Genomic DNA, 17,550 nt, shown 5'->3' with positions numbered 1-17,550 from the left:
TCGATAAAATGGGGGCCAATTATCCTTCCCCCCATAATGCCGCACCATACATTAACACGCCAAAGTCGCTGATGTTCCACTTGTCACAGCCATCGAGGATTTTCCGTTGCCGAATAGTGCGTATTATGCCGTTTTACGTTACCGCTGTTGGTGAGTGACGCTTCGTCGCTAAACAGAACGCGTGCAAAAAATCTGTTATCGTCCCGTAATTTCTCTTGTGCCCAGTGGCAGAACTGTACACGACGTTCAAAGTTGTCGCCATGCAATTCCTGGTGCATAGAAATATGGCACGGGTGCAATCGATGTTGATGTAGCATTCTCAACACGGACGTTTTTGAGATTCCCAATTCTCGCGCAATTTATCTGCTACTGATGTGCGGGCTAGCCGCGACAGCAGCTAAAACACCTAATTGGGCATCGTCATTTGTTGCAGGTCGTGGTTGACGTTTCACATGTGGCTGAACACTTCCTGTTTCCTTAAATAACGTAACTATCCGGCGAACGGTCCCGACACTTGGATGATGTCGTCCAGGATACCGAGTAGCATACATAGCACACGCCCGTTGGGCATTTTGATCACAATAGCCATACATCAACACGATATCGACCTTTTCCGCAATTGGTAAGCGGTCCATTTTAACTCGGGTAATGTATCACGAAGCAAATACTGTCCGCACTGGCGGAATGTTACGTGATACCACGTACTTATACGTTTGTGACTTTTACAGCTCCATCTATCACAAAGCGAAAAAAGTGGTCCAACTAAAACATTCATATTTCTTTACGTACTACACAAATATGTAATAAAAATGGGGGTTCCTATTTTAAAAAAACGCAATTGATATCCATTTGACCTATGGCAGCGCCATCTAGCGATCCAACCATAGCGCCATCTGGTTTCCACCTTCAAGTTAGAAGAGATGCTTATTTCGTGAGATATTTGGCCAGGTCACTATCAATGGACCACCCTGTATATTTAGCAAAGTTCCAGTAATATGCCATAATAAGATACATTTTTGTTGTGAAGCAACGTATAATTATCAGAAACCAGAACGAGGAAGAGGCGAAGTCGGACGTTGCTTCAAAGAAGAAAAATTATTCAGTAGGACTTTGTGCTTAAGCGAGGTTTGTTCGTCCAAAGTGTGCAGAAGATTATGGTTAATGCTGTGAAGAATTTCAGTTTCCTCTAGAATATTTAAAACAAGGCCCTTAGTCGTTAGTCTAGCCAGATCACTGTTGGGATTTCATACATGATAGTCCTCATAAGTTTTCATTATTTTATGCATACAGGCGTACGTAAAAATTATTTTTTAGCGCACGTCTGTTGTTTCTTTTCAGTAATTGCATTTGTTAGCCTCTTACCACTCGAGACATAAAAAGTAAATGCATTACAGCTGAAGCAGTGATTTTTCACGTCTATTAGAATGTTCAGTTGTGGGCGTTCCTCCGGCAGGATTTTTTCTGTGCAGGACATGTTGGGATTAAGTTGAGTGTATGTTGAGAAGGTACAGACAAGTGTAGGCAGTAGGGCTGTTGAAAAAATATCGATTTACCAATATTAAACCAATCGATATAAACAGCCGACATTTAATTCATCGTCATATCGATATATTGTTAACGAAACAGCAATATAGAGTGCCGAAATTTTTATTTTATATTGTACTTTTTCGTAATTTTCGGTAAATATTTGGTATCGTTCTTTTGAAATTGTAGTAGAATATAATTTTACTTTCACTCTGTAAAGGAGTCTTTACTGCTTTTTGAGCTTTTATCACATCTTTCTCTTTGACTGTGTAAAGCAAGTGTAGGTGGCACAAAGAAGACGTCCGATTTCATTGGGGGAGGGAGGAGAGTGACTGTGGCATTTTGAATGTAATAACAAAATTTCCATTGTGAAGAAATAGCATAACAGTTGAGCTGAACAACAGTTTTTAAGCTAACTAGTGTGCTATTTCTTCACATCTGCTTTCTTCAGAAACAGTTGCTGGAAATAATGGATAAAAATCTAAATGAAAAGATTGGTCATTACGGTGGGCGGAGACGTGTGAGGGCAAAAGCTGACGTTATCGGCGCTCGTTGCTACCAACAGAAACAGGAGTGTTTAATGTCACCACACAATTTGGCACTACAACTGATAATTCGCTGGCGTTTCAGAAATGAAAAAAAAACATAGAAGCCTACATGAAGTATTGCAGACAAATCCGATACGTGACGAAACCGAACGACCGACCCGTCGAACACTTTTTATTGTGCAACGTGCATGCAGTTACCATTGTTAGCAACGTAGTTATCGCCAAGAGTGAACGTACATCGTTTTCCTTTCAATTCTTGCTCTAAGGTGGATAAGCAGGCTGATAGCCTGTTGCTGTTCGGAACATATAATAATAAATCAATACTTAAATAAACAGCTCTAAAATAAGGCGCAGCCGATATTTTTGTAGGCCAGTAGGTCGATATTTTTCCCATCAATATTTCGATACATCTTTTCGGTATAGCGAGGGCCTGTAATCATATGTTTTCAAACATCGATGTATGGGATTCCCGATATTTTTAAAAATATCAACAGTCCTAGTAGGTAGGAGACTATTGTGTAACCTGTAGGTGAGCGCAGACATCATTAACTGCCGAGAAGCTCTCGAAGGGTCTACACTAGTAGATATGTGGCTTGACGTCCACATAGAGCCTGAGTTCTGTACAGAGCTTTACTCTTCTTTCTTCGGTTCTGCGCATCACTCCAACTACTTAATACATTTTCGTGTCAGATGTTTGTAAACCATGGGGCAGCAATGAATAGATAAAACATAGATCAGTGCCGCATCAATATCTTAGGTATTTGGGATTTTTGCCTTTGCATCGTGCGGCACTGTCTCAAAGCAGCAATACGCTGAGGGCACTACACGGATGCGAGACGACTCATTGGCTCTGATTTCATCTATTAAACCACTCCAAGTTTGCCAAAAAAGCAGTGCACTTAATAGCAGGAAACCCACCATGCATGAACGTCAGAATCAATGTAAGGAGGAATGTGTCAGGTACTGGGAAGTTTTATGAAGTGTCACAGGCGTTTTATTTGCATAGGTCCATCTTGATCACATAAAATGTACAATTTACGATTACCAATTTTGACAATTGCTCCCTTTCAGATATGTTAAAACAGAAAAATGTTGTCATAGCAATCTAAGCTGAATTAGCTGAAGCAATTTCTACAAATGGTCCAGTACACATAAGAAAAATAAAAAATACTAACATGATTAACAATCTTGCGTAGAGGCCATACATACCATAAAAATACTAGGGCTGTTCAGAAAGTAGGGAATTTTTGGCATAAAAAAAACTAAGTACAAGAAATACATTTTATTACACACATTGAGGCACTTATCATAGCGGTGGACAAGCTTTGAAAGACCTTCGTTGTAAAATTCTGCCACCTGAGACTTCAGCCAGTGAGTCATGCCCACCAGTAGTTCCGTGTCGTCTTCAAAGTGCTGCATTGCAAGCCAGTTCTTCATACTGGGAAACAGGTGGAAGTCGCTTGGTGCAAGATCAGGGCTGTAGGGCAGACAAGGGAAAATTTCCCATTTAAATGAATTAAGAAGTTCTTTAGTGTGGTTTGCCATGTGACGTAGGGCATTGTCTTGCAAAAATAAAATTCTCAATGTCACCTTTCCACAGCGTTTGTTTTGAACTGCTTTTCCAAGGCTGCGTAAAGTTTGTCAGTACCGGGAAGAATTTATGATTGCTCCACGTTCGAGAAAATCAATAAGGAGTACACCTTGCCTACCCCAAAACACTGACACCATCAACTTTCTTGATGACAAGGTTTGCAAACATTTTCTTGGTTTTTGGGGGACCTTGTGTGCCCCCACTACATGGACTGTAATTTTGTCTCGCAGTTGACGTTTTTCACTAAGTCTCGTCACCAGTTACAATTCGATCCAGTAATGAATCACCATGATTTTAGTAGGCTTCCAGAAATGTCAATGTTATACCAGTTTATGCTTTTTAGGGCGGCAGGATTTCGATTTTATAATTGTGTCATGGCCATTGTCTTCGTAATTGTGCTAATCTCTTCTTCCATGTTTTTTTTTAGTTAATCTAAGGTCCAAAAAGCTTCCTTCTTCTTCCAGTTCACTGTCAATTAAATATATTTTCGTGCATCACATTCATTCTTTCCAGTACATCACACATTTCTTTTCGTCACCTTTGTGCAGTAGTATGTCATCTAAATAACATCTGCAACAGATAATTTTTTTGCACACATCAGCATTTTGTTCAAAAGCCTTATTTCCTAACTCATTTATAAAAATATCAGCTGAAGTACCTGACAAATTGCTGACAGTTGTGAGTCCATCCTTTTGATAAAAAAATCTTGTGTTTAATTTAAAATAATTAAATAGCAAAACAAGTTCTAAATTTCCAAGGATTCTGTTATTTCCCCTTGAATAGTCTTGTTGTGTGCTAGCAAGTTCTTGCTTATAATCTCCAGTGTACTGCTTACTGGGATGTTAGTATATGGTTCAATAATATCCAAAGAAGCCATTGTAGCGCCAGCTGAGATTGGTACATCCATAACAGCCATCACAAATTACTAACTATTTTTGACATTGGATGTCTTTTTATAACTATGTGCTGCCCTCAGTCTCTGGTTGCATTCTCAGTTACCTTTAAAGCTGGAACATAACATACTATTAATAATTGGACTAACAGGTTCCCCCCTCTTGTGTAGTTTAATTTTCAAACATTCCTCATTTTTAATTTATATTTCTCTTTTTCATCTGTAAACAAAAAGCCACTGTTTTCATTTTTTCCCCTTATTTGTGATTGGAATGTGTTGGCAGGATTTCTCTTGATCTCAACAATATTATTATCTGCAAGACTTTTTTCGGGTTTTTGGATATAGTTACAATTGTAAATTATGACAGCAGTATTCCCTTGCTCAGATCTCATAGTTATAGCCCTTTCTATCTCTGATTTATGATTTAAACTTTTAAGTGCTTCTGTATGTTCTCAGTTATTACATACTAGAGCTTCTAGAACTATGTCCTTTTGTTGGAATTTGTTGAATTGGGCTACAATATATGTAACTTTTAGTTCTGCAACTATTTTTGGTTATGCATGGTTTCAGTTTTGGAGACATACTAAAACACAGATCCTTATCCACAAGATCCGCTTCTTTATCTGTCTTTTTATGTTCATGAGACTGGCAACCCTGTCCAAAAATTCATATCTGACTACTTGCTTTCTGTCTATTATTCCATTATATTTTATCTGTAAATTGGTTTTCTTTGTGTATCTCAGTGCAATCTTCTTACTGTTCATTGCCTACCACATTATTAACACCTTTGAAAACACATGAAAATTGTAATGGCGACAGTAATCTACCTAAAAGTAACTGAAGTCTGAAGGCTTTCTGATTACACTTTTCTCTGTTGTTGTATACTTCTCTGTTTCACACATACTGCTGCTGCAAAACAGTTTGCAATCCTCACATTACTAATACAAATACAAATGTTTTATTCTACCATTGAGCATATTTACATGCAGTTGGTGTTGTCAGTGTTAACACAATAATAATAATAATAATAATAATAATAATAATAATAATATAAACATTGATATGACAAATTTATTAACTACAATATAATAATCCAAGATGGATACAATTACAAGATAAATGATCTACATAGTTCAGTGAATGACAAATAAATAATCAAACAGGTAATTAATAATAAGTACATAAAACAATAATAAAATAGTTGCACAGTGTGGCATATGTATAGTTTGCTCTTAATGTATAGTTGATTCTTATAAGGAAAGCGAGTCATTTGTCACATACTCAAGGAACTCTTGACCAGAGTAAATTACTTTACTTTTGATCCACCTTGAAAGACTAGTTTTAAATTTATTTACTGGCACTGTGTAGCCATTTCCAGGTAATTTGTTGAAGTAGACAGGACCAAGATATTTGTAGCTGTTACGGGTCTTTGCAAGCCAAGCACACAGCATATTAATTGTATGTCCACTTCTTATGTTATGGTCATGAACTATTCTCCTTAACTGAGATTTATGCAGACTCTCCTTAATGAAGACAAGACAGTTGTAAATTTAGAGGCCATGCACTGTCATTATATTTAGTTTCTTAAAATAATCTTGACATGGTTCATATGGGCTAAGTTATGCTATGCACCTTATAACTTTCTTTTGCCATTCAAACAGTAATTTTGGGCCTACAGAATTGCCCCATAATAGTATTCCATAACTTAGGTGCGAATGGAAGAATGCAAAATATGCACTTAACAGACGTTCTTTACTGCCACTGTTCCTCAGCTTCTACAGCAGATATATGGCATGTGCCAATTTGCCACATATCTTCCCTGTGTGGGTATCGCATCTGAGCTTTTGATCTATATGAAATCCTAATAATTTTACTGTTTTATTATTATGAGTTGGAGCATTCAGATTGAATACAATAGCTTCAGTTTTACTATCATTCTATGCAGTACATTTGCCTCAAACTAAGTAGTGCACCTCTCCATTGCTGCACATTTTCACGATTGGTATCACATGTGATGAGTGTTGTGTCATTAGCATATAGCACTGCATCACATACAACTGCAGGTAAATCATTTATATAAATAATGAAAAGGAAAAGCTCAAGAACAGATCCTTGAGATACACCCTTTACAACTGGGAGACACTCTGACATTTGATTATTTACCTTAACTAATTGTTTTATATTGTCCAAGTATGACTGCATTAGGCATACAGAATTCTCTCTCACTGCATAGTGAGTTTTGTATGAGAACATTGTGGGAGACCATATCAAAAGCTTTCCTGAGGTCCAACAGTGTAGCACAGATAATATCATTATTTTCAAAACAATTGTATATTTTTGTTACCATACTCTCAACTGCTTTGGCTGTAGAAAACTGGATCTGAAACCATACTGTGAGGAGATGAGATATGTCATTATGTTCAAAGTATTGACTCATCTGTTTATACAAGCAGTATTTTATTATTTTTGATGTTAGGGTATAAGTGATATTGGTTGATTGTTATCTGGTGATGTTATATCTCCATTCTTATGTACTGGTTTAACTATAGATATTTTTAAACATTCTTAATAATTACCTTTATTTAAAATTTTGTTGATAATTTTAGTGAGTCCTGTTACAATTTGTTTTCTGATATATTTAACAACATAATTTGAGAGACCATAGTAATCCTCTGCTCTAGAATTACTGAGCTTAGCTTTTGACTAATTTTTGTATTTGAGTAGCAAGAATATCAGTTTCTGCAGAAGCTCCACAAACAGGTCTTCATTGTGTTCATTGTGTTTTGGGGTATACTGAAGCTATTATAATTTTCAGGTTTTGCAATGTTATGGCTGCAGCTTCAAATTTTGCTTCTGTTTACAGTCCACTTACATTTATAACTTCATAGATTAGGTTTACACTAATTTTGCATATATAGATACATCACCATGTTTAATACTCGTTCTATAGTAGCTGGTTGCCAATTCATACCAAAATGGTACACTTAATTTCAGTTCCTCATTGCTAAGCCAGAGTTCATTTACTGAAATCACATTGCAGTTTAAGTATCGAGCCAACACTGAAGTTAAGTTTGTTCTTAAGAGACTGCACATTAATATGTTAGAACATTACACTTCGATTTATCTTACTGTGGTTTTCCTGTAGCCCTTATTTAGAAATAATCTCGTCATCTATAGAGAATTTGTAGGACCTGATATTCACTATATCTTTCATAGCACTTACTTTTATTTTAAGAAATAGCTTTACCTCATTCTTGGCCTTACTAGGCAAAGATTTATCATTTGAGGACAGGATGTCTGTAAATGAGTCCACAATCATGTTATGGCACTTAACTTGCAAAAATCCATCTTGATCAGAAAAAAATGTACAATTCGCAATTGTCATGTTCATATCAGTTATAAAGAGAAAAACTATGGTGTAACTTGCTAAGTTGAATTTGCTGAAGCAATTTCTACAACAGGATTGTGTCATCTACTATCGAGAGTTTAGTTAATACTCAAAGTCCTCTTAATAATCTTACATTTACGATTGTGTTTAATTGTTTTGTTATGCTAAAAGATTTCCTTTTATAGATGTGATGTTTACTTTTAAACTTTTTATTCTGACTTTTATGTAATTAAGTGATATTTAGTTTGCTCTTAATTTATAGTTGATTCCATTATCTTAAACTTTCTTTGAAATTGAACTTAACAAGTTTGAATTCGTGTAAAGAGCTTTTTGCTGAATATGTAGCCTGGAGGGCCACTCCAAAGGTTGGCACGGTTTAATTATTCTCATAGCTGATTATCCATTTTGATATTTGAAAAACTTAATTTGACAGATTTTGAATTATGTAAAGAACTTTCTCTTGTTGAAAGTTTAAACTGAAAGCCTGTTTTATCTGTTCCTTGGCTATATATATTAACTGGGCTTACTGTGGGTTTTGTATGTTGTAAAATCTTAAGACTGTTTGAATAAATCATACATGCCTAGAGGAATTGGTGGTGGTTGAATATGCAGCAAATAAAGTTGATTTTGGGGCACAGTCTTTCCATCTTGATCTTCCTTAAATTTGTGTAAGGGGCTGGTGAGCTTTCCAGTAAGTGTATTAATACACACTGTCTGTATCTGTAAAGGCACATGTGGTTAAATAAGTCAGTGATGTCAAGGAGATGATATCATGATACACTCAACTATCACTCAGGTAAATGTGAGTTGAGAAATTGAGGTTTATTATAAAGTATTGAGGATGTATATTGAAGATGATATATTGAGATGTAAAGATGAAGAAGGATGATGGAGTATACTTGAGTGACACAGGTTACAGGTGGGAAAGCAGCTGTAGCTTAATCGTCAGTGAGATCAGGGGGCTCAAGGAGCATGATACACTGGATAGCTCTCTAGGGGTCAGAGGTACAGTTTATGGTTTAAATGATAGTTCTCCAATTCTTATCGGCATTACATTGCACCTGTACTGACTCGACCAGAGATTACTTGCTTTTTGTGAATAGTTTAAGTTAAACTCTTCTTCTGAATGTATGTTATGGGTGTATCTACGCTATAATGCGTTTCGGAATGCTGAGACTTAAATCATAGATGTTGCATTCACACAAGAGGCTTATGTGCTGGCTTCAGTCCGCAGCTCACGGTCGTGCGGTAGCATTCTCGCTTCCCGCGCCCAGGTTCCCGGGTTCGACTCCCAGTGGGGTCAGGGATTTTCTCTGCCTCATGATGACTGAGTGTTGTTTGATGTCCTTAGGTTAGTTAGGTTTAAGTAGTTCTAAGTTCTAGGGGACTGATGACCATAGATGTTAAGTCCCATAGTGCTCAGAGCCATTTGGACCATTTTTGAACTGGCTTCAGTATATCACTCCTCAAAATACAATGCAGGTTTGTTTGTGGAGCTTCTGGAGAAACTGATACACTTCCTGCTCAAATACAAGGATTATAGGAAATTTATGTTTGGTGCTATCAGTATAACCATTAAGTTTGAGAACAGAAATGTTAATTATTTGCTAAATACATTAAGGTCTCTTAACCTCTGTTGCATAAATGACAAACCCACAATTCAAGAAGCATGAGTAGATAATACAATATGTCATTTTAATCTAAATTAAAAAGAATTTAACACAATCAAACTAAGCACTTCTCATCATGGGTGACTAAGACTCAGACAAACTCTTAAAGTAATTGAAACTTCCACTGAACACAGTTAACGACTCAAAGTTAAACCAGTTGTTAAGAAAACTGAATTTAATAAAATGGGATAAAATGATAACCACTACAGATGCTAAAGAATCTGTTGTTGTTGTGGTCTTCAGTCCTGAGACTGGTTTGATGCAGCTCTCTATGCTACTCTATCCTGTGCAAGCTTTTTCATCTCCCAGTACCTACTGCAACCTACATCCTTCTGAATCTGCTTAGTGTATTCATCTCTTGGTCTCCCTCTACGATTTTTACCCTCCACGCTGCCCTCCAATACTAAATTGGTGATCCCTTGAGGCCTCAGAACATGTCCTACCAACCGATCACTTCTTCTGGTCAAGTTGTGCCACAAACTTCTCTTCTCCCCAATCCTATTCAATACTTCCTCATTAGTTATGTGAGAATCTAACAACACATTTATACTGTTAACTGAACATTTTGAAGCATGTTGTCTTAAAAACTACAAGGAAACATCGAATCAGAGCCGCTGCAATAAACCACAAAATCTAAGAAATTGGTACACCCTACATCTAAGCAGAATAAGAATTGTAGTGCTACTCTCTTATGATAGGTCAATCCATAATAATGCTGACAAGGAAATGTATGTGAAAGTGAAGAAGATTTACTGGTCTAAAAGCAATGCAGCAAAGAGCAAAGTAGATGACACTTACTCAAATATACTCAGCTCAATGAATAAATACAAAGAAATCATCAAAATGGAAATAAACTGTGATGATAAAGTACACCAGAGACCAATTTGATCTAATTTTGTAAATGCACATTTTGACAATCCTCACTCAGATGACATTGTCATGTAGAATATGAATAAGGCAGAGGCAGTACTGTCAGAAATGAACAGTACACTTATAGACACCTTTTGGTGAACTTACGTAATGGAGAAAATGGTCAGTAAATCAATAGCTCAGTACCTCTAGAGTGGAGGGTCGCTATAGCTTCTCAAATTACGTTATTAAATATGTCAGAAATCTAATTGCAATGTCATTGACTGATATTATTAATAAATCCTTAAATTAATGACATCTTTATTTAAACCAGTGTATAAGAAGGAAGATATAGCATCTCTTGTGAACTGTCGACCTATATCACTTATACCTATAATATAAAAAATAATAAAATACTACATGTATAAGTAGGTGTGTCAGTATTTCATATATAATGATATACTTAGCTCCTCATAGTACAGTTTCAGATCCAGTCTTTCTGTAGTCAAATCAGTTTGAGCCTTTTTGCAAAAATATACAATTGTTTTGAAAATAAAGATATTATTGGTGTAACACTACTAGACCTCAACAAAGCTTTCCATATGGTATCCCACAATAACATCGTAAAAAAATTCTATCACTTCAGAGAGAGAGAGGGAGAGAGAGAGAGAGAGAGAGGGAGGGAGAGAGAGAGAGAGGGATGAGAGGGAGAGAGAGAGAGAGAGCGTTAAGCTTAATGCGGCTAACGAGCATACAGAGTCAGTCGTCTGCAAGTAGGCGCTCACGTCGGCACCAATGATGGCTGTCACTTGGGTTCTGAGGTGATCCTCAGTTCGTACAGGTGGCTGGCGGATTTGGTGAAGACCGCTGGCCTCGCACGCGGGGTGCAATCAGAGCTCTCTATTTGCAGCATCGTTCCCAGAGTGGATCGGGGTCCTTTGGTTTGGAGCTGAGTGGAGGGTCTCAACCAGAAGCTTCGTCGACTCTGTGACGGTCTTGGCTGCAGATTTCTAGATTTGTGCTATTGGGTGGAGAATTCTAGGACTCCCCTAGATAAGTCAGGGGTGCACTACACAAAGGAAGTGGCTACTCGGGTAGCAGAGTACTTGTGGCGTGCACATGGGTTTTTTTAGCTAGGCAGTAGTGCAAGGTGTCCTGATGAACACTCACCAGTCGACGGCAGGCAGGGAAATCAGGACGCGCTCAGTGTAAAGACACTTCAGCTATCAAGATATTAGCAGTAAATTTTCAGAGTGTTCGGAATAAAGTTCCTGAATTTACTGCCCTCCAGGAAGCGTGTGGCGCGCAAATTATTCTCGGGACTGAGACCTGGCTAAACCCTGAGATAGGAAGTTCTGAAATATTTAGTGAGGGTTGGAACGTGTATCGGAAAGACCGATTAGACACCGTAGGAGGTGGTGTCTTCATTGCAGTTGACAAAAATATTGTGTCTACTGAGGTCGAAGTAGGGTGTGGTTGTGAAGTTATCTGGACACGTTTAAGAGGGCTAGGGGAAATAAAGTTAATTCTGGGGTGTTATTACCGGCCACCAGGTTCCACCCTGACAGTTCTAGAATCATTCAAAGGGAGTCTACATTCTGTATCGCAGAAGTACCCGGATCATGCTATATTAGTCAGAGGCGACTTCAACCTACCTAGTACAGACTGGGATGTCTATGGATTCATTACAGGTGGTACAGACAAGCCGTCGTGTGAATTACTTTTGAACACAGTATCCGAAAACTGTCTTGAGGAGCTAAATCGACAGCCAACGCGTAATGGAAATATTTTAGATCTGGTAGCCACGAACAGACCAGACCTCATCGACGGTGTCAGTGTTGAGACAGGATTAGTGATCATGATGTTGTCATTACGACTATGGTTACCAAAGTTAAAAAGTCGTTCAAGAAGGCTAGGAGAGTATTCTTACTAGAAAGAGCAGATAAGCAATTGTTAGCATCCCACTTAGTAAATGAATCGACTTCATTTACGTCCGGTACGATGGACGTGGAAGAATTATGGGCAAATTTTAAACACATTGTAAATCACGCATTGGACAAGTATGTGCCGAGAAGGTGGGTTACGGACGGAAAAGACCCACCGTGGTTTAACAGCGCACTTCGGAGAATGCTCAGGAAGCAAAGGCAGTTGCACTCGCGGTACAAGAAAGATTGGGAGAATGAGGACAGGCAAAAGTTAGTAGAGATTCGTGCTGCTGTAAAAAGGGCGATGCGCGAAGCATTCAACCACTACCACCGTCATACCTTAGCAATAGATCTTGCTGAAAACCCAAGGAAATTCTGGTCTTACGTAAAATCGGTAAGCTGGTTGAAGGCTTCCATCCAGTCACTCAGTGTGGCCTGGTAACGAAAGACAGCAAAACGAAAGCTGAAATTTTAAATTTAGCATTTGAGAAATCTTTCACGCAGGAGGATCGTACAAACATATCGCTGTTTGAGTCTCGTACAGATTCCCGTATGGAGGATATAGTGATAGACATCCCTGGGGTTGTGAAGCAGCTGAATGGGTTGAAAATAAATAAATCGCCAGGTCCTGATGGGATCCCAATTCGGTTTTACAGAGAGTACTCTACTGCATTGGCTCCTTACTTAGCTTGCATTTATCGCTAATCTCTTGCCCAACGTAAAGTCCCGAGCGACTGGAAAAAAGCGCAGGTGATGTATGTATATAAGAAGGGTAGAAGGACGGATCCTCAAAATTACAGACCATTATCCTTAACATCGGTTTGTTGCAGGATTCTAGAACATATTCTCAGTTCGAATATAATGAATTTCCTTGAGACAGAGAAGTTGCTGTCCATGCATCAGCACGGCTTTAGAAAGCATCGCTCCTGCGAAACGCAACTCTCCCTTTTTTCACATGATGTCTTGCGAACCATGGATGAAGGGTATCAGACAGGTGCCATATTCCTTGACTTCCGGAAAGCTTTTGACTCGGTGCCCCACTGCAGACTCCTAACTAACGTACGAGGATATGGGATTGGTTCCCAAGTATGTGAGTGGCTCGAAGACTTCTTAAGTAATAGAACCCAGTACGTTGTCCTCGATGGTGAGTGTTCATCGGAGGTGAGGGTATCATCTGGAGTGCCCCAGGGAAGTGTGGTAGATCCGTTGTTGTTTTATATCTACGTAAATGATCTTTTGGATAGGGTGGATAGCAATGTGCGCCTGTTTGCTGATGATGCTGTGGTGTACGGGAAGGTGTCGTCGTTGAGTGACTGTAGGAGGATGCAAGATGACTTGGACGGGATTTGTGATTGGTGTAAAGAATGGCAGCTAACTCTAAATATAGATAAATGTAAATTAATGCAGATGAATAGGAAAAACAACCCTGTAATGTTTGAATACTCCATTAGTAGTGAAGTGCTTGACACAGTCACATCGATTAAATATTTGGGCGTAACATTGCAGAGCGATATGAAGTGGGACAAGCAATTAATGACAGTTGTGGGGAAGGCGGATAGTCGTCTTTGGTTCATTGGTAGAATTTTGGGAAGATGTGGTTCATCTGTAAAGGAGACCGCTTATAAAACACTAATACGACCTATTCTTGAGTACTGCTCGAGTGTTTGGGATCCCTATCAGGTCGGATTGAGGGAGGACATGGAAGCAATTCAAATGCCGGCTGCTAGATTTGTTACTGGTAGGTTTGATCATCATGCGAGTGTTACGGAAATGCTTCAGGAACTCGGGTGGGAGGAAATTTAGAGAACCAGCATTTGAGGCTGACTGCAGTACAATTTTACTGCCGCCAACTTACATTTCGCGGAAAGACCTAAAAGATAAGATACGAGAGATTAGGTCTCGTACAGAGGCGTATAGGCAGTCATTTTTCCCTCGTTCTGTTTGGGAGTGGAACAGGGAGAGAAGATGGTAGTTGTGGTACGAGGTACCCTCCGCCAAGCACCGTATGGTGGATTGCGGAGGATGTATGTAGATGCAGATGTAGATGTACTTGGACAACAGAAAACAGTCGGTAAAGATAAATAATCAAAAGTCAGACTGTCTTCCTAGTTGTAAATGGCGTATCTCAACAATCTGTTCTGGAACCTTTCCTTTTCATAATTATGTAAACGATTTAGCCACAGTTGTACATTATGATGCCATGCTATATGCAGATGACACATCACCCATCACATCATCACATGTGATACCAACCTTGAAAATAACAACACAGCATGTAAGTAGCTCTGGAGAGATGTACTACTCAGTTTGAGGCAAATATGCTGCAGAATAATGATAGTAAAATTGAAGACATTATATTCAATCTGAATACTTCCAATCATGGAAATAAAACGATCAGATTAATAGTATTTCACATAGGCCTAAAGCTCTGCTGGGGTATCAACACAGGGAAATTATGTGGCAGACTGGCATGTGTCATCTATCTGCCGTACAAGCTGAGGAGAAGCGTGAGTGAAGATCTTCTGTTATGTACATGTTTTGCATACTTCTGCTCTCATCTGAGTCATGGGATACTGTTAAGTCTGTAGGCTCAAAATTAGTGTTTAAATGGCAATAAAAAGCTCTAAGTTGCTTACAGGACAGAGTCAACGTAATCGAGATTGTTTTAGGCAACTAAATGTAATGACAGTGTCTAGCCTGTACATCTACATCTGCCCTGTCTTTGTTAAAGACCTAAGGAGGCCATTTCATGACCATATCACAGGCAGTGGACTTATAATCAAGATATATGGTAGACTGGCAAAGACCCATAAGAGTTGCAAATTTCTTGGTCTTGTCTACATCAACAAATTACCTGAAAATGCCTACACATTGCATGAAAATAAATTTGAAACTAGTGTTTTGAGATGGATGAAAAGTAAAGGAATTTACTCCGTTTAAGTGTTCCTGAGGTGTATGATAAATGACCTACATTTCTTATCAGAATGAACAGTACATTGACAGCAAACAATATGAATGCCACACTGTCTGAGTATTTTATTACTTTTTCATGTACTTATTGTCATTTAACTGTTTGGTTATTTATTATCTATGTCATTCAATTAACTATATACTTCATTTATCATGTAATAAACTTTTACAAACTTTATTAACAAACTTTTTGTTATTATTGTCACTTACTTAAATAATCTGTGCATCTATTTTGCATTATTTTGTTGTACTTAATGACATTTGCCCAAATTTCTGATATTGTTATTGTTATTAGTATTGTATTAACTTTGATGACAGCAATTTCATGTAAAGATGAGATAATAAATCTCTATTTGTATTGGACTTTTGATCTTTATAATATTTATGAAAATGCTGTTACTGGTTGATTTGTGTTATGTGATATGCTTCAACATAATGAAAATATTGGTTGTATAGTCTTTAGTTCGTTTAATCCATACTATTACTCTATTTTTTGCATAATGTACATACTGTATAGCATATAGTTACTTTAATAGCGTGACACATACTTGTGTTCCCCTGCCCGTGCCCCTCTGTACCCACTGCTCATCAGCAACACTGCACTTGCTCATGCACTGTGTCTGGACAGCTTGTGAGGGGAGAGAGCGGAACATTAATAATAAAATATGCTTACCTGAACAGGAAGACATGTAGGGCAGTTGATGTTATTGCACATATTATTGCATATGCTGTAGTTTACTTACTCATCATAACAAAACTTTTGATACGTGAATGCAGCCACAGGTAACAGTTAATCATTAATATATGTCTTGGTACCTTTTTTTAAAAAGGGGTCTGACAGTACAATATTTCACTCTCTGAAAATATACTCTGTGATAGAGATGTACTGAATTTGTGATTGAATATATTCGATGTACATGAATACCAGCATTTCAGTAATTTACGTGATATATTATCAACATGATGAAAACTTTTGGTTTTTAGGAATTGAATTACATCCTTAATTTCTTTGGGAGAGCATCGAGTAAATGTGACTTGTTTGTATGTATGTGTTTTTGGTATTATTTTGTGTGTGTATTCTAATCCTTTATTTTTTTAACTCTCCCTGTGGAGGCCCGGGAAAAGAATAGGCCTCCGTTATGTTCTGGCAGTCGTAAAAGGTGACGAAAAGAACAAACCACTAATATGATATGGCTAACCCCGCTTTTAGTGTTGGGGGTTGGGTTGTTTGGGGGAAGAGACCAAACAGCAAGGTCATCGGTCTCATCAGGTTAGGGAAGGAAGTCGGCCATGCCCTTTCAAAGGAAAAATCCCGGTATTTGCCTGGAATGATTTAGGGCAATCATGGAAAACCTAAATCAGGATGGCCGGACGCGGGATTGAACCATCGTCCTCCCGAATGCGAGTCTAGTGTGCTAACCACTGCGCCACCTCACTCGGTGCTTTTAGTGTGATTAGTTGGTTAAGGACAGAACTAATGAAGCCTCGGACAAGCGCTTTCATGGTCGGGGGCGACACTTGAACCCTATGCCCATCCACAATGGTAATGACACTGCTAGCCACACGGAAAATGATTTAAATCCAAATAGAGGTGTTTTGCAGAATATGCTTCCTGCAACCACTCTAGAAGGAAAACAAAGACAGAGGATGAGATGGTCAGATGAAGTTAACCGACACCTCATGTTCTGTTATTACCAAGCAACAACCTTAGGAACCAACACAACTGGATACAGATCACAAGTATACACAACATTTATTACCAGATACCCAGAATTAAAATTTTTAACAGAACAATGACTAGCTGATCAGATCTGTTTAATAATAAAAAATAACAGGATACCTCAGTCAGAATTAGAAAACATCAAACAACAAGTACAACAAATACTAGAACAAAATAATGTGCAGTCAGAAGAAGAAGAAAATACAGTAATGGACTCAAACATCCCACAGCAAACAAACAAAGAACAACACGCATCAATTAAACAATCAGAGGAAAACGAAATCTTAAGACAGCCACCAGAACAAGCACAAATAGAACATGACGTGACACACATTTTAGATATAGAAGAAAAATTTCAGCTGACATATATAGAATACAAAGATACAAATACAGACATTAGACCATTCTTGCATAGACATTGGACAGCTAACACAATTTATAAGAAATGAAATATCTGACAAAAAACGAAAAAG

Source organism: Schistocerca serialis, chromosome 1, assembly GCF_023864345.2.
Source record: "Schistocerca serialis cubense isolate TAMUIC-IGC-003099 chromosome 1, iqSchSeri2.2, whole genome shotgun sequence".
In the NCBI taxonomy this organism is placed as follows: Eukaryota; Metazoa; Arthropoda; class Insecta; order Orthoptera; family Acrididae; genus Schistocerca; species Schistocerca serialis.
Note: the sequence above shows the minus strand (reverse complement) of the source record.